The following is an 18,915-nucleotide window of genomic DNA, read 5'->3' as shown; positions in this document are numbered from 1 at the left end:
GAGACCTTCATCAGAGCAAGTTCATAGTAATCAATAAAATCTTAAACTCAACTCCAAAACTCACAGGAAGCCAGTGTGAAGAGGCTAAAACTGGAGTGATGTGATGGCGTCTACTAAAACCAGTTCAAGGCGAGCTGCATTTTAGACTAGTTGGAGGTGAGAAAGGGATTTTTTTATTTAAACCTGGGAGGACAGTTACAGTAGTCCAGTCTTGAGAATATGAAGGCATGGATTATTTTTTTCAAGATCTGGTGGGGTGAGTATTTGTTTATGATGAGGAGAAAGATCAAGTGAGAGTAAATGAAAGGTATTAGGAAACGTCTTAGGTGAGAAAGATTCAAAATGTAGGTTTTCAGCTGGAGGAATCTTCTCAAACGAGGATTCATATGCACAGGAGTGATCCTGTGATGCAGTAAAAGTGCCTCCCAAAGTCATTAGAAAAGAGCAGAGTGGATGTGTTAATAATCACCTACTGCACACGACCTGCTCTGGATTAACACAGATCTGAATCAGTGATACAAATCGGGAGGATGAAATGAGAGTGTGAGAAAAAAAAAAAAACGACAGAGACAGAGACGGACAGAGTGAGGGTCCAGTCATCAGCATTTCAAATCCAACCATCCATAATGCATCACATGTCTCCTAGCAACAGCCGGCAACCTAGCAACAAGATCTCGGCAACAGCATCAAACTGCCGCCTCCTCGTCCTGCAGCCAATCAGGGCGCGGTTTTACCGATTTACTGCAGCCAATCAGGATGGGCGAGAGGCCTGTTAGCGAGTAAAGTGGGTGTGTTTTCTCGCACAGCTGATTGGGCACACAGGGATACACACTCAGACACACACTCATACACACACAGGATGCAGAGGGGCACAAGTGTTATTTCATGCTTTATCTTAGGTTCCTGCAAATTTTGCATTTTTTAATTAATTTTCCACAAAGTTCTAATTTTCATTGCAACAAAGAGAATGTGCAAATAAAATGTGCATAGAAAAAGAAATAAATTGTGTTTTGAATAAGTTATTTACCAAATAAAAGCCTCAAGTACCTTAAACTTGGTCCCAACCGTTTTCTTCCTGCAGGTAAGAGTTAGAGTTCTTTTCTCTGGTTTAACATTTTTTATTCAACCTAAAATATTAGAGTGGTTCATTTTATCTGCATGTACTTTGCAGAGGTAACTTACAAGCCTACATCAGAGTTAATGACACTGAGAAGACAGCATTTTATATAGAGCATTAAACAGCACCATTCACACGTATGACTTGCTAAATTTGTGTCGCATAATTCACAAATCCTGAGAGGAACTCAAGTCTTTACATGTATTCACTTGCACTAGTGGCTTCCTTTGTGTTTGGTGGTAACCATAGACTGTTTAATACATGTGGTCGTCTCAGTGATGTCACCCATTTGTTTCTAAGGTGGAGTTTTGGCAGTGTTGGTAGGTGCTATGTTAAACAAACATGACTGCGTTGTACAAAGGATGATTTACAGATGCAGATATGAGGCAGGCTTTCAGGCTTCCTTACTAACAGCTATAGTAGCTGTTTGCTGTTATATGGCTGTGTTTCCATTACTCCTGGAATTGCGCAAAACCTAAATATCGCAATTGAAAAATGGTCACGGAAATGCCAAAATTTGATAAGATTTTTATGCTCTCCTGAAGTGGTTTTTCCAAAAGTTTTGATACTGAAGTTTATCCCAAAAGTGCAATGGAAACACCTTTTTCGGAAAAACATGTCACATTGTCATCACAACATACCTTCCTAACCTCTACATACGTGTCCACTGCCACACAAACGGACTCTGCGTTCATATTGTAACAGCTCTGCTGTTAGCTCTGTGTTCAGTACAGATGTTTGAGTTTTTGACCGTCAGTAGAAAAGGCGGCTGTGAGCAGGTCGGAGTGCATTTCATTTCATTCTGTGTTTTGTTCCTGTCTGTTTTGAGTCGGCATAGTCACGGCTGACAGTTTGACCAGAGAATAAAAACACTAATGTTCACAAATTGGCATCATCATCAGGGTACAAAGGGACATTACGCATTATTTTACTCAAGTTGTGCACAATTCTAGTTGTATTGAGTTGAAACTTGAAACTTCAGAAATATGGCTTTTGTTTTTGTAATGGAAATGCATTATGGAAATGCAGCTCATAAAAAAGGGAAGCGTAAAAAAGTCACTCTCCCACAATTTTTTGTTGATAGAGAAATAGGTTATTTGGACCAAAACTGTTTTGTTTTTCCATCCAGGCTGTAAACATGTTTATTTCAGCTGTAGAGATCAGCTTTATTAAATAGGTGTGTGTGTGTGGTTTCTGGTTCTTCTGCAGCCAGCCTCTAGTGGACACTGAATGAACTGCAGTCTTAAAAACTTCCTTATTTGGCCTCACACTGCAAAAAAACTGAAATCTTATCAAGTTATTTTTGTCTTATTTTCAGTAGAAATTGTATTTTTAGACTTAATATGAGGCACATTCACCTGAGCAGTCCAGAAAAATGTCTCATTTCAAGTTTGGCAGGTTTTTTTTAACTTGTTATAAGGAATTGAGTCCTCGTTTTGGTCTCTAAACAACTTAAAACAAGACATTTTTCTGAACTTTTAATTTAGATGTGGCTCATTTCAAGTATATTATGACTATTTTTACTTAAAATAAGACAAAAACACTTGGTAAGATTCTGTTTTTTTTTTTTAATAAATGAAGCACAAAGGCTCAAAAAGCTCTGAAAAGACAGACTTAATAGGGTTCAACATCAAGTCCATGTCTGAATACGGACCAGAACTGGACCATGGTTAGATATTTGGTCAGTTAGATGTTAGGCAAAAAGTGCAAGTATTTGTTGGGAGGTGAAAAAAATCCTCCAAAATTGGTGCTTTGATATTTCCAATATCTGTTTTATTTTCAGAGTTTAAACGCTGAGGTGGAGAATACTGCTGAGTCCATCTCACTGAAGGACGCTTTAAAAGCCTCCCCTCATATCTGCTCTTTCTCTCCGTTGTTCCAGCGGCTACAGCTGATATCAGCCCTCTCCTCCACACACCGCGGGGCGAAAAAAAAAAAAAAGAATAAGAAAGAAAGCCCCATCTTTAACTTTAAATGAGCTGTAATGGCGTCTGGAGGCCTTTCCCAGATCCAATACGGCCCCGCATCCTGCAGACACACGGGGGCTTTTCAATTCTCAGGGCCAAAGGTGCGAGTATTATCTGGAGATTCATTCCCTGGACTTAAATGGAAGAATGAAAAGTGAGGCTTAACTCACCTGCCTTTTTGTGAGCTTGACGCAGCTCAATCTCTATTCAGTGCCGGCAATCTTCAAAGCAGGAGGAGGAGGAGGAGAAAGGACGCCTTTTAGTCAAATTGCTGCCCCACATTGTGATAAACACATCCAATAATACAACTTCATTTGGAAAAAAAAAACAAAATTTGTAAGCAGGGATTTGATCACACACCCTTCTATCCAACTTGTTCCCTGTGTGTTTGTATGGACACTTTAGGAGTATGACTTTAAAAGCGTTGGTTCTGCTCAGGAGTAAAAAGTGAGCTCCTTGGACAGGTGATCCCTGGCAGAGCGTCGATGGAGAAAATAAAACTGACTCTGCATCAGTGAAGGGTAACACAAGGCACTTTAAAAGAAGTAATTAAAGGCAACTTGCTGTTGACATGACTCCCAATCATCCAGGTTCACGCTTGGATTTTTGGATATTTGATATTTAAGCCTTTTCTCTCACAAAGCTCATTCGGATCTAAATTGCAAATCTCCTCAGGTCGCAGGTAGAAGAAACTGTGCAGTGGATGTGATCTCAGAGAGGTGAAATGAATGACAGAGTAATAAAGCAGGTGTGTGTGATGATGAGCAAGTCTGAATGTTAGTGTCTGATGGTCGACAACCAGATTTAAAAATATCTGATGAACAAGAACAAAATCAAGAGTTAGTTTGACAAACACTGGTTGCCAGATTGCTCATTTCTGCATGCCAGACTTTCCGGCACTCATCTCTGGACTGATTCCCTGATACCGACCCAGCCTTGGACCTGTCTCATCTCTGCCCCGGCCAGTACCTTCACCTTGTGTCCCCAACATCAAGTTTTGCCTATGCCTTTCCCGGAGGCTGGCTTCCTCGTCCACTCACAGTCTTGTGCCACTTTCAGTGACACTGCAGTAATGGGAATATGTGCCACAGTTTCCAATTTTCTTTCTGAGATCTCCGGGTGGCAGAAGAAGGTTCTTAGGGACTAGGATGGGGACTTCTGAGTATAAAATAATAATTATTTTTCAATTTCTAAAGTCTAATCTCTTCTTGACTCTACCTCCCGACATATTTTACAATCCCCCCAAAAAATACACAAGAACGGCAGCTGTCAATCATCGTTAAACATGATGTAAAGCCTCGTTTTTAACCTCGTATAACTAATGAAAACAAAACTTTTCTGAAAAAAGAGGACTTAAATACAAGGCAGCCAAATGATATCTTCAAATCATCACAACAATCAGATGTCAGAAAGATTTTCACCAGGCGTATTAATTTTTCAAAGTTTGACCACAGCCCATCTGGAATGGCTAGAGAGATGGATTTTTTTTTTTACCTATACTGCAGCCAGCCACCAGGGGGAGCAAGATGACGTCATTTTCTTTTACAGTCCATGCTCATATCACACTGGATCTGATTCATTGTGTCCTGGTTGTTGGAGCTGTGACAAAAAGCAGATTGAGCAGACAGGGCAGGAAGTTGTGCGCAAAAACTACCTAAAACCGCCCAGTGATTTTCAAAATATAAAACAAATTGAGCGGAGCCAGACCAGGAGTCAACTAGCTTGACGTTTTACAGCCCAACATGAACAAGGAGGGGGTTACTAATGGGGCGGGAATCAAGGGTCTCCTCTGTTTGGCGGTCAAGCAACAGGCCGATCTGAACCCGTAGCCAAGATGATGTGAGAGCACACAATCAGCTTGCAACAGAGTGGTCAACTCACATCAGCTAGTGTTCAGCTCTTTACAGGACTGCTAAACAGCTAGAGTCCTGACACCTAGGAGTTCCCGCGCTCCTCACACCAATGGCAAACCTCTCTCTGTTAATGCTGGGCTGTAAAACCTCAAACCTGTTCACTCCTGGACCCATATGCATGTTTCAGCCGTTAAACAAACAGGACCATTAGTCTTAACATTCTGTTATGGAACGGCCCTTTTGGCTGCAGCGTTAGCCGTATGCACGACTGCAAATAATCGGCCAGTCAACTAATTACACCATAAAAGAGATGCAGATGCAGATTACGTCATAATTAAGGGGAACCTCTTGGAAATCCCCACCAAACAAATCAAACTGTGCATGTCTACCACTCATAAATAGTAGTAAATCTGGCGAGCGGTAACAGTGTGACTGACTTTTTCAGCTGAAGAAATGGAGATTTGATTGGAAGAATACACAAACAGCTGTTCTTAGCTCATTGATCAAATAAACAAAGAGAAAGAGAAAGTTTGGTGATCTTGAACAGGGTAAATGTGTGCGGTGTTTCTGAGCGCACAGGAGAAAACCTCAATAATAAAATCAATAATATGAAAGCTGCTTTGAGGAACAAGTGCTGCAGCAATGCCCCAGTACCTCGATAAATAACTCTTAAAGCAGTTTATGAACTCCAACATTTCACCACACACATCTTGAAGGACCCAGACGTATAAAAGCAAAGAGTAAATCAAACTTGTAAAACTGACATTAGCGAGCCTCGCTGGTATGAGACTTCGATCGTCTCCCTTATCTCATCTGTTCACAGTATAAATGTTGTGTCTCCTAAATCTAAATTTGCTGTATGGCTACACATCGCCACCTTTCCAAAGAGTTGTCCACTGTCTTTGCATATTTTGTGTAAAACAATCACGCATCGCACGATGTCTACCTGTAAACAGCCTAACAGGCGCCGTAATCCTGCCGTTAGCGCCTGTAATAGTGGGGTATATCTCCATTAAACTCAACACTCTTTTGGGCCGTTAACCTGGCTCATGCATACAGGCCTTGGTCTAGCTTCACTTTATGTCGGTTTGTTGTTGTTGTCAAGTTAAACACAATCTATTGCTGGCCTGTTTATCTTACTTTGAAAGGCAACGGAAGTTTTAATGTGGTGTCTGTGCACAGCTTCCTGCTTGATCTGCCTTGTGTAAATTGATGTGTCGTTGCTGAAATGAGGTCTTTCGAGTACGATCTGGGGCTGGGGTTGGCACATTTGTTGACACATTGACTTGTATTGAAACCTGTAGTGTTTCATTCAAGTCCAGCCTGAGGCAGAAAATGAAGTGTTTGCCTCAGCGTCAACAAGTAGAGGTGAAATGTGCATAAACTCCTTTCAGTGGATTGGTTTGATGATGCGCGTGTGATCAGGTTGTCCATGACACCTTTCTTCCTGTAGGGGATGTATCGATTTGGGGGTTCCACCAATAAGAATCAAGATTTCAACACGGCTGAGTCTCCGGGTTTGTCCTAAAATGCCACAAGAGAGCAAACTGACAAACCATGACCAAAACATACATCATCTGTGGAAATTCAATCAGTTTATGATCACAGATAAACGAAATGTGGTTTGTCCAATTTCCAAACAGCACCATCCAGTTAATTTCACCGTCTGCAGCCAGTCTGGCTGTCTCGCTTCCTGTTTTACACCCAAATCCAGCGTGGGTGGCAGGGCCGAGGAGAGCACATCACATTTTCTGTTTTTTATTTTAAAACTGACATGCTGTCGAAAGAAGTGTTGCTTGATGGCTGGATGTGTGCCGGGATAAAGAGCAGACCTGCTCGTAAGCAAACGCAGAGCTCCATGTTATGTCTTTCCTCGGTTACTCTGCTTCTCACTGTCTGTGTCGAACATTTTCTAGACAGGATTTTTATATTTTCCTCAAGATATTCTGCTCTTGTCTGTCTCCAGGGTCTCCATCCTCCACGTCTGCCTCTCCATCCTCTGCTCCTGTTCTCCTCTCCGTCTTTATTCGGCTCACTTTGATTCAGTTTGTTTTATTGGCATGAATGTTGGATGAGCAGAAGAGCTGAATCAGTTGAATAATAGTAATACAAAATATCCACGGCGTGACAATAAATGGCTCTGCATCCCTCTTTTGTCACAGGCTGTCATACTGTGCTGCCTTCCTCACACACACACACTCACACACACACAGCCTCCCAGCCCTCTCAGGATTTTTTCTCCATCACTGCTCAGATTAATCAGCAGCTTCCTGCCAGTGTCTGACAGTTTTCCCCTAGTTGGCCGGCCTCCAAATCAGACAGTGTTAGACATCAGCTCACTGTCCTGTCTGCCTGCCTGTCTGACTCTCTCCGTCATTTTAAAACCCTCTTTTTCTCCTCAACACACTTAGCATTTATGCAACCTAATGGGATAAGACTGGCAACTTTAAAATGTCAAATGCCATGAAAATATCAGAAGCAATAAAGCATTTGTTCGTCTGTCACATTCAGTGTCTGAGTATATGTCATCATTTAGGATGCAGGGGAGTTTCCTCTGAGTCCATAACTCAAATTATCAGCAGAGAAGTGCCTCAAAAAGTAAAAACTCAACCACTCTGAGAGCTGATGTGTTTGAATCAGGTGGGTCAATTGATTAATATATTTGATCGTGATTAATTGTATGATTGTTCATAGTTTACAGGCGATTAATCTCAAATTGATCGCACATTTTTTCATTTTTTCCAACTGTACTTTAAAGTGATACTCCGGGATGGAACAAGTTGGGTCCTATCACAAGGTTTAGGGCAGAAATTACCCCTACAGCAGTGTTTTTGTGCAGCAGAAGCCCAGAGCGCACGCATCAAACACCCCCTCCCTGCTCGTCAGCCGGTTTCCTCTGCACTCAGACGGGGCCATATTTTACTTGACCAAAAACACAAATAAACGGACTCCCACCAAAAAAATCTGATATCGGTCTGCATTCACGCTTTATTTAGAGAATTTTCAGTTTTGTTACTTTCACACAAAAACCCAGCCAAGTAAGGCTCTTGCGCAAGCTTAAAGTCAGGGTTGGCAGCCCTGAAAAACTAGCATGAATTTAAATGTAGCATCTCTTCAGGACTCCGCCTAGCCCCTCCTCCCCCTCCCCTTGGAGCTCCTCCAAAGCAACACCCCCGCTCACATACATGAGCTCCGCTGATTCACGACTTTGATTGTGAATGACTGAAAGACGGACTCCGAACATCATTTTATGTTTTACACTACGTCGAGTCATGTCTCATTTAGAGGTAAGGAAACACCAAAATGTTAAAACATAAAGCTAAAAAACAAATAAACAAACATGACTTTTGTTAGTACTCACAACTGTCATGCTAGCATTATCAACTTTTACCTGTGACATGATATCAGGAGTAAAGCGGTAATACAAATAGTACATGTACATGTTCTCTAGGACTTACTCAATAACATAATTTTTTTTTGCTTGTCAGAGCCCCTGTGATGAGAGTTTATTAGACTCTGATCCAGACTAAAGCCCAGAGCCAAGTACCTCATCGGGTCAGAGGGGAAAGGCCCGAGGTGGAGTGAGAGGGGCAGTAGTTAGAGGCAGGGGCACAGAAACAGAAAAGAAAGCCTCCATCTTTCTTTTCTTGCTCTGTTAAGCTGGAGGAGCAGTTACCAGTAATCGGGGTATGGGTAGTTTCTCTGCCATTCTTCTGCTGAGTGCAAACTCGGGAACACGTATTGAGTCAGGGGCACTGTGCGCCGGTGAAATGTACGCACAGGAGGAGGGCAAAACGTCAGGACGGGATCTGATTGGTTTAACAGATTGGATCCTAATTGATGTGATTGGCTGATTTTCCTGGGTTTTCTCCTGCTGTAGATAGCGGATATTATTCGCTCTCATTTAAGAACACATCATGTATTGCTTGCCATTAGAACATATAGATCATTTTAACCAGTATAACAAAAAGTGTATCTAAATCAAACTACCAGTTATACCTTTAAGCACGGTTCGCTTCTCTGTTTTGGCACGCTTAAGAGAGGTGGGCTTCAGCCAAGGGGCAACATCCAGTTAGTAAAAATGAAGCCTATGCAGAAGTGCTAAAAGTTGCTGTTCACTGAGAATCCGCTTGAGTCTGACTGCAGAAAACAGGGAGTCACATTCACATCCAGCCATAAAAACAGACTTTTACAGCATTAAAAAACATATTTACAGCCTGGTTCAAAAAACAGCTTGGGTCTAAAACGGTGATTTCACAATCTGTGATTTAGAAGTTATTAGGATCGTTTGATTGTCTAATCAGAGACACAGCTCGGGTCACATGACAGCCAGGTACCCTGTAGCTGCTCGAAGTGAAACAAACAGCCTTCATTTCACGGTTTCAGGAACAGACAGGTGACGTTGTAGATGCTACGCCCATGCTTAAGACGGTCTATGGCTTTGGCAAAGTTCACTTCATGCACGAGCACAAGCACGCGGACAGCGCTTTTTGGGTTGTCAAAATACGGCCACCCTAATCTGGTATCAAGAGACAATTAAGGGACAGGTGAAGTTTGATGGCACTATCATGTTGGACCACTCTGAGACATGAGAACTCTCTAAAAGAAGTTGTAAACAAATAGAGATTTAATATGTTTCTGTCACGGTTAATAAATATGTCAGTAAGAGCTGCTGTATGTGAAATGACAAATCCTTTTTTGCCTATATGTAGCGTCTGTATCTGCATGTTTGTGGGGAACATTTGGTGGTGACGTAATGTAACAGTTGAGTTTGAATTTTAGCATCACTGAGCTAAACAGCTTGTTGAGCGTCCCTGCTCTCCCCTTTAACTCTGACATCATTTTCCAGCCGTCCTCCGTCAGCGTCCGTCTCGTGTGTCACAGCTCGTCTGTCTGCAGTGAGTCAGCGAGTCGGTGCAGAGTCACCTTAATTTGGTCCACAGGGAGCCGCCTGTGTCTGCTGCACAGCGACCGTCTCTCACATTCAGCGCGGCGGCTCATTAAGAGGAGCGGCCTGATGTTAGCCTCACAGACACACACAGCTCCAGGTGCTGTTTCTGAGCAGGAACAGGTAAATATGTCAGCAGACTTTCAGAGGTACACTATCAGTCTATCTTCAGCTTTTTTCTTTCTTTGCTCTTTCCTTTTTTCCCTTTCTTTCTTTCTTACACTTTTCATCTCCATTTCTTTCTGTTTCTGCATTTTTTCCCCTCCGTCTTCTCTTTTTTCCCTCTTCATTTCTTTCCCTTTTTTTTCCTTAAGCTCTCTTATTTGTTGATTTTCTTTAATTTTCTTTCTTTCCTTAAAGTTGCTTCTCTTTTTATTCATTTTCCTTTTTTCTTTCTTTCTTTTCCCCACTCACGCGCTTCTTGTGTTTTTTTTCTGTAGCTTCTCTTACTATTATTTTCACTCGAGTATCTCTTTCTTTTCTTCTTTTCATTCATTTTCTCTACTTTTCTATCTTTTCTGTCTTTCTTTCATGTCTTCCCCACTTTCTTCTTCAATTCCTGTTCCTTCTTTTTTTTCTTTCTGCTGTATTCTTTCCCTTTCAAACCTTTATCCTCATTTAATTTCTACTGTCTTTCCTTTTCTTCTTTGTTTTCTGTACTACTCTCTTTCTTCATTTTTCTACTTTTTTCCTTTTTTGTTCCTTCCATTATGTATTTTTCCTTTTCTTTCTTTCTTTCTTTCTACCTTACCGTTAGTTTTCCTTTCTTTTGATTTCTGGATTTCTGCTTTTTCCTTATATTTGTTTCCCTTCTTTCTTTCTTTCTTTCTTTCTTTCTTTCTTTCTTTATCCTTTGCTCTTTTACTATTTTTGTTCTTTGATTAAATTTATTTATTTCCTTTATTCTTTCTTTTTCAGGTTTTTCCTCTTTTTCTTCTTCCGAGGTTTCTTTCTTTATTTTTTCTGTCATCTTTTTCTCTATAGTCTTACTCTTTTCTTTGTTTCCTCTCATTTTCTTCCTTTCATTTTTCTTTCTCTTTTTCCTGTCATGTTTTTCCCTCTGTCCTTCTTTTTCACTTTTCAGTTGTCTTTTTTCCGTCACTGTCCTTGAGTTTTGTGTCTTTCTTGTGTTTTCTTCTAATTCTGTCTTTCTCCTTTTTTCTTTCTTATTTCCATTCTGTCTTTCTTTATCTTTGCCCAGTGGTTATTTGTTGAATCAGAAATCAAATACGCTGAATGGAAATAACTTTTTAAAGCATGGATGTTTTTGTCTTTTCACTGTGTTTTGTTAATGATCCACATCATGTATGTTCCTCATCGTGACGCTCTGTGTGTTGGCTGCTGAAGATGAAGACTGAGCTCGTTCTCTATGACGGACCTGAACAGTAGATTGGAGTGGACAGAACAATCCTCTAACATATAAAATGAGCATGACCACGTTTGTTATAATCAAAGTGAACTGTGTTTCCATAAAGTAAAAACTTTTTCTCGTGTATACGCTATAGAAACTGCCTCCACTGACAGCTACATTACGTCTCAGCACCAAGTAAGAAACACTGACTTAAAGTTTCACCATTTTCCAGCCCATCATTAATTCATATAATATTGCATGTTGGAATGAGGTCCTCCATCTGTCATGTGAGCTTTCACTAAAGATGATATCAAGTTAATATAAAATTCACCTCATATCAGAGATCCCACTGAACATGGCACCTTTGATACCTGCGACGAAACGGTGAAAAATCTCCTCACAGCTCCGGTCTGCGCTGAGAAATGAGGCAATATGTTACTAAACTGTATCGCAATTCATAATTCAAAACGCTGCGTGATTAACTTTCTCCTCCGAAGCCTTAATGTGATACCAAATTAAATAAGAGCAGAGAGAGGAGGGGGGAACCAGATATCAATTTAGAGGCTGAGGGAGTAAGAGTCAGAGTAGACGGCAGGACCAGAGCGTGAGGGAGGTAACGAGAGGTGATGGAGGAGGGAAAGAGAGAAGAAGAAAAACAGAGGAATGTTTGAAACTCTCCAGGTGATGAGTTTGTTTTGGGATGCAGCCAAAGGACCAGATACTAAATGGAATGAGCTTCTAGAGCAGCTTTTCCACCAGAAGTACCAGGAACTTCTTTTCAAGGAGCTAAATGGTTCCTGTGGCCCACTGTTGCCAGCTTTTCCATTGAGGCCTGAAGTCTCATGAAGATTATACCAATTAGGGAAGTGAGTTATAGAGTAACTGGTGTAAACCTGGGGTAAAAGTAACTGAACTTTAAGTGCACAATAAAAATCTGTTTGGATTCATCCTGCTGAAAGTTATCAATAAACAGGCTCATTTTGAAGCTGAAAATAAAGATCAATCTTAGCTGTCTTCATGATTTGAATGGAAGAGCAGTCCAGTGTTTTACTGATCAAACTTTTTCTGACATTTAAAAAAATCTCTTCAGACCGGCAACTAGCAAAGTCTCCTTTCAAGTGTTGATTCAACAGTTCCCTCTCCAAGGCTAAAAAGTGGTGTCTTTTTTAGTGATTTACCCCCTGTGAAGTGTTTTTTTTCCCCTGCCAATTATAACTAGCCGCTAACAAGCAAAAAGCACTTTTGGTTGAAAAAAAAAAAAAGACAGCGCTGTACTATTTGTGTCGATTGGATATAACATTCAGTCTATGAACTTAAACCAATATTGGATTCAAACATTGATTGAACCAACGGCTTTAAAGGAATTTTGCTTCGTTGCTATTTTCTCAATATAAACTTTTGAATCTAACGCACCCACTGGAGCACCTTACATACCCCCATTTAAGAACCACTGCTATAAAGCATGATGAGGCATTTTTCGAGGACGCCTCTTAGACGCTTCCCTTGTGAGGTGTTTGGGGCATGTCCATCTAGGACAGGGGTGAAGGGCCAATCAGGATGGAGGGTCGCAGGCTGAAGCTAAAAATTTATGTTGCAATGCATGATATCAAATGTGTCTACAGCATAATCGTGCAAAATAAATACTTATACAAGTAATTTTAAAAAATTAAAACACTTTTCTTTGCTGTATTTCACCACATGAAGTTACTGAACATCCATATGGCACAAATACTAGGCCTATGTCTTCAGAGATAACTAGCGTAATTTAACCTAAACAACAAGGGACACAACATGCTCCTTTGAAACCAAAATAGTGCATTTTCCATCCTTTCAAAATAAGGAATAGTAATAAAACTGGACACCTGCTTTAGAATTTCCCTATAAATGCATTAATTTACAGTATATATTGGATAAAAATTCAAACATTGGCAGTGGGCTGAAAAAATACAATTGGACAGCCCTGATATAAGAAAACAGACCCAGGACATGATGGGTTCATCAGTAGCCACGTTAACATGGACCCAAATATTCTGCTTGCATTCGGTTTATTTGGTCAAATGGAAAGAATTTAACCTTTGTCTACACCTCATTCTAAAGAAAAGAGCCAATCCGAATGGACATTTAATCTGTTCCACAGGGGTGGAATATCCCTTTCCCCAAACCGATTGAGGTATCATGTATCCACTCAAACGGAAAGTTGTTGGGGTGCATTCTTTCAGCCCATGCTCAGATATGACGTAAGACGCAACTAGAGACGTTCCTCAATTCTACAAATGGCGGCGAGCCATCAGCACTGGAGGAAAGTTTGTTTTTGGTCCAAACTTTGAAGAACTGAACATAATTTCAAGACTGGAAGGACACTCGCAATACGGAGTATTGCAATACCGTGATAAAAAAAAACGGTTGTCCTCCGTCTTTGATAAATCACGTGATGTTTACATTTTTCTGCACATGCCCCATTGACTATTCTGTTTGATTATAGCGGCGCATGTAGACCAGAGATTGGAATATTCCTTTCCATGTATACTATTGTTTTCGGAAAAGTCATTCAGAAAGATTCAATTCGGAAAGGCGAAAAACTCCTCATGTAAACATGGCTATTGTTATAACTCTCAGCAAGCCTGGAAACGCCTCAGTATCCCACCATAGCGCGGCTTTAAGTGAGACTGCCACAAAAACTGCTCCCCCTGGTGGCTGGCTGCAGTATAGGTCAAAAAATCCATCTCTCCAGTCATTCCAGATGGGCTGTGGTCAAACTTTAAAAAAATGAATACACCTCGTAGAAATGTTTCTCACGTCCGATTGTTGTGGTGGTTTGAGGATATCATATCAAGTTTTGTTTTCATTAGTTATAAGAGGTTAAAAACAAGGCTTTACCTCATGTTTAATGATGAATGACAGCTCATTAATTTTTTTCTTTACTGCACAAACTTTGGCTGCGTGACGGCTGCCAATGGCGGCGCCTGTGACGGGGGAATTCGGCTTCAAAACCGAACAATGGTAAATGATGAAGCCATGCTGTCCACTCTCTATACAGTCTATGGTCTTCACTGATGGCATTGCTGCCCCCTGGGATCTGGACCAGTGGGAAACAGATGAATGGAGGTTACCCATGAACTAAATTTAGACCTGCTGTTACAGTATGCCTTTTACCCAAAGGTTCCGGGTAAAGTTCCTGCTTGAAAATATCTTAAAAGATCATTTCCTCACTCAAGCCGTCTTTAAATGACGTCACGCCTGGGATAAGAAGCACCAAAGTTTTTAGTAATAGTGCACAGCAATTTTGTTGAAATATGTAAGAATTAAAAGTGATCAAAACATAATTTTTTTTTCTGTCCTTCTTTACATATCAGTATTTTAACAGAGCTTCTCAAAAATGATCCACTGCAGGGATCAGATTGTGTAGACCAAGTGGGCACTTCTCAACTCTGCAGGGGCTCCAGCAGAGGGCGCTGCTGTGCCATACAAATCACCAGTCTCAGTAAAGGATAAGGAAAACATTTTTTACAACACTCCCACATTAAAAATAGGAAATTAAGGACAAATGTTAGGACCAAATGCCACTTCACTCCCCATACTTTTTCCACATAGTTCCAAAGAAACAGCCTCAGTTAGACCAGGACCTCAGTCTCTGGTCTTCAAAGTTCACGTCCAATCTGAAGACATTATCATAAAGACGTACATGACTTCTGGTAAATATAAGTGTGGATTTGTGTGGAGATCAGACTCCACATTTACACACTATACTGTTCCTGACCTCCCCCTCCTCCCCCTTCCTCCCCCCCAGTCATTTACATTTATATTGAATTAGAAGCCGTGGTGGAGAGCGAGTGGAGGCAGCCGAGACTGATTATAATGGGAGATTACGGGCCGACTGCACCGCCATTATGTCGTGTAATTACAAAGAGAGTGAGGGAGAGGGAGAGGGGATGGGGCCCTTGGACGCCCAGATGTCAGGATCTATTTCATTTAGGGAAATAATGTCTCTCTGCCTCCCCCTCCGCCTACTCCACCTGTAAATATTACAGAGAGCACAGTTCTGGCTGCTTTTACTCCCGCTTTTAAGGGTCACAATTTATAGGAGACAAATATCAAACAAGGCATTAGGGAGGATGTGCGGGTCCCCAACAGGCGGTTTAGCGCCACGTCTCCTTCCACTTTATGGCTTCATGTGACTGCCATCGATCTGCTGTCGTAATGCTTGTAGGATTACGGGCCATGTACTCAGGAAAGGACTAATGGGTTCAGCATAATGTGGAGTCTGTTTGAAAAGATCATCTGCTGGAGCCTCCTTTATAAAGCACTACAGAGGAGGTGACAGGTAATTCTGCTGTTACAGGAAGAGTTATGTCACAGACGTAGAGGTAAATTAAACAGACATTAAAGGGAGGGCAAAACCACTATGACAATATGAAAATCATTTAAACTAAGTTTTTGTGTAGCACCTTTTGAACATAGCTGGAAACTAAACACAGGAGAAACCTATGGAAGACAATTGGGGCCACTAATAATGGTTTATTTAAGATGTTAAATTTATTTCTGACCTTTTTTTCAGATCTGACCCTTAAGTCAGAAATTTGACTTATTTTCTTAGAATTGTATGGAAGCCTGATTCTGCCAGATTTATATTGAAAAAAAAAATTATAGGACAAAAAGGATACTGCCCAAAATAACGAGATACTACATCCAAATTACCTGTTTAATCCCACTGGCAATAATAGTTTTATTTCAGCATTTCTATTTATTTATTATTTATGGAATCTCTTGGGTAGCTAATTTGAGTTTTAAAATGAAAGAATATGGAAAAATAAAATAGAATAATAAATAAATCTTAATTATATAATAAATAAATAAATAAATCTTAATTATATAATATAATAAATAAATAAATAAATAAATAAATAAATAAATAAATAAATAAATAGATGGATAGATAAGAAACAAAATATTACACATATCATTACCAAGGAGGTCTGAGGAATGAACTGCATGCACTTATTTAGTGGGGGAAAAATTGGGATTTAAGGGGTTAAAAGAAAAAGCGAAAAATTATCAGGTCACATTACAGTGCAGTTTTACCATGAAAACACTTCAGATGTCGCAAAGTGTCAAGCTGCAGCAACAAATTTTAAATTTTTACTTTTTTAGATTGTAACTAGGGTTAAGTATCTCATAATTTAAAGATATTATCTTATGATCTTAACTTTTTATTTTTTAACTTTTTTGTAATCTTTGCCTGGCAGAAACAGGCTTCCATAGAAGCTTTTAAGACAGTGCCTTTTCTACAAAAAAAAAATTCCAATTACACTGCTTTGTGCAACAGTCACTTCTAAGTGCAATATACAGTCTATACGCACAAAATATTTTTCCAACTTATTTGTGATTGTTATCTAGCCTAATTCAACATTTCTTACTTTCTATAGAGCGTTTTTTTTTATTTCTATCGTCCATTTTTACCCACTGCTTTTTTGAAGAGATGCCAAACTGCCTTTTGTTGTTCACAATAATGACAAAGATTATTTTGTCTCAGAATTGTGATTAAATTGACTTTTTTCACAGATATATAACATTTTCTTTTAACTTTTTTTTTTTTTTAACTTTTTTCTTCTAACTTTTTAAGGCGAGTTTTGACCTAGACACAAAATTCTGAGATAAACGCCAGAATTCTGACGTTTATCTCAGAATATTTTTTGAGGAATGAGAGTAAACAATGCCCTATAAGCAGCTTCATGATATAATAATAACAAAAATTTCAAATTCATTTTGTATTTTTCAAGAATTATTCATTTTAATTTTCTATAATATTTCTAATACTTCCCCCCCCCCCCCCAATATAGGTATTTACTTTTTTTTACTTAATAACTTGTGCACACAAGATATTTTTCTTGTTTGGACAATATAAAGATATTTATTTTTGAAGACTTCTGTAGTTTCAGTAGACTAGTAGTTTTTTTTTTTCTGTGAAATCACATTTTAACCACATTAAATGACAGTAGCAATAAAGTTCTTTTAATCTCAAGTTTCATTCACAGGGATGCTATTTCTTACTGTAATGCTTCGAGAAAGAGCTTAACAAACTACAAACTTAGTGTAATCACAATATATGACCACCATGCTAGCTCTCACCATCCGCAACATAACAGAGAAATATAGAAGTAGAAATCATACTTACAGGGGAACTTTTGTTTGCTTTGTCACATTGTGATGCAAAAACTCCCTTTAAATACAGACAGTTAAAAAAATCAATCTGCCTCAACTATTATTTGACACTCATAGTCCTTATTCATTGTGTGGTGTTATGTTGCTAATCATAAGTAAACGATTTGGATTTTATCTGTTTGAGGTCTAATAAAAACACATCTTTGAACAGCCAGGACTATGAAGGCAATAAAAACAGTCATCATTTTGATATTAAAGCTTGAGTTATGGGGAGTTTAAAGCATTGTTATCATGACTGAGTGATAAAACATCCATGCTGTAAAATCCAGATTATACAAGACCCTTTCAGTTTTGAAGCAGCCGTCATCCAGCTGGCCAATGGCCCCATCTAGTGTTAATGTGAGCGACTGTAAATGGATTTGGCCAGGTGACATTTATTGTGACAGATATGTCAGTAAATACGCAGTAATGGTCAGAGTCATTTGTCTCCAGCCTGCCTGGAGATGCATTAGCTAAGTGAATACCTCTATATGTCTATTTAACCCAGGAGCCTGTGTGCAGAAGGTTTAAGTGTGGCTAATGGTGATGTAATTTGTGCACATGAAGACTGTAATATGGGTCATTCTGGCAAAATGGTGCAAACAGTTGACTTTTACAATTCCATAAGTTAATTTAAAGCATGTTATTATATACTGATACTTAAAAAGATATGTTTCACAACAACTTTATATCATCTTTAGGAAGTACTTTTAATTAGAGTGTCTGTCTCAAACACAAAATTCCTATTTCATTGAAAATATACATTCATGACAATGCATCTAAATTGATTTCAGAATATTTTCCAATGTTTGTTTGACAAGGATCTCTTTTTTGATACTTTTGTTTTTGTTGTAAACCATGGCAATTAATGGGAAGTATGTTAAAAGCATGTAACATTGGGGAATGCCACTTCTAAAGACTTTTATTTTGGTATTAAGCACACTTCTTTTTCTGTAAAACAATAAAGAAAGTGCTAACAAACCATGATATAAATCACAATTAAGTTTGTTTATATGTCTTAAAAAAAAAAAAAAAAAGAAAGAAAAAAAAAAAGACTTTTATTTTTGTTTGTTTTCCTGTGAGAAGAAGTTTTATCCAATAATTTCCCAAATCTTTACTGATTTATTTTCTAAATTGCACCACCATGATTTTAGATGTTCATAACCCATATTTCCGAACTCTCAAAAGAAAAAAAAAAGGTTTTAATTCACTTGACTTACCTATATTGTTAGCTAAAGGTAGCATGATATGTCGTTTGGCCCATCACAGCGACCAGCCCGTATTGCTCTCCAAAACGACTGATAGTGATCCTTTTCCTGTTAAGAAACAAACTTTTATTTATATAGGAATATCACTTAACAAACGTTTAAGAGAAAGAGTTCAAACAACTTACATGAACTTGTTACCGCATATCCACACCATTGAGATACTGCGAGAGAACGAAACTTTTATTTTGAAGGCTGCTTTAAACTCTACCGGAA

The 18,915-nt window shown here is 39.3% G+C and overlaps 1 long non-coding RNA gene across 1 annotated transcript; it reads right to left on the bottom strand.

Moving 5' to 3' along the window:
• Positions 1-3,253: 3,253 nt before the first annotated feature.
• Positions 3,254-18,901, bottom strand: LOC141804674 (uncharacterized). Its single transcript, XR_012599649.1, has 3 exons — positions 18,828-18,901; positions 18,655-18,750; positions 3,254-3,305 (listed from the first exon to the last, which is right to left on the bottom strand). It is a non-coding gene; the product is annotated as an uncharacterized LOC141804674 (long non-coding RNA).
• Between the last annotated feature and the right edge of the window lie 14 nt (positions 18,902-18,915).

The sequence above is a fragment of the Halichoeres trimaculatus genome, unplaced genomic scaffold (assembly GCF_033239565.1).
Source record: "Halichoeres trimaculatus isolate MK-OKI-2021-1 unplaced genomic scaffold, fHalTri1.1 fHalTri1_scaffold_15, whole genome shotgun sequence".
Lineage (NCBI taxonomy): Eukaryota > Metazoa > Chordata > Actinopteri > Labriformes > Labridae > Halichoeres > Halichoeres trimaculatus.
The sequence above is the reverse complement of the archived record's forward strand: the minus strand, read 5'-3'. Positions and strand labels throughout refer to the sequence as shown.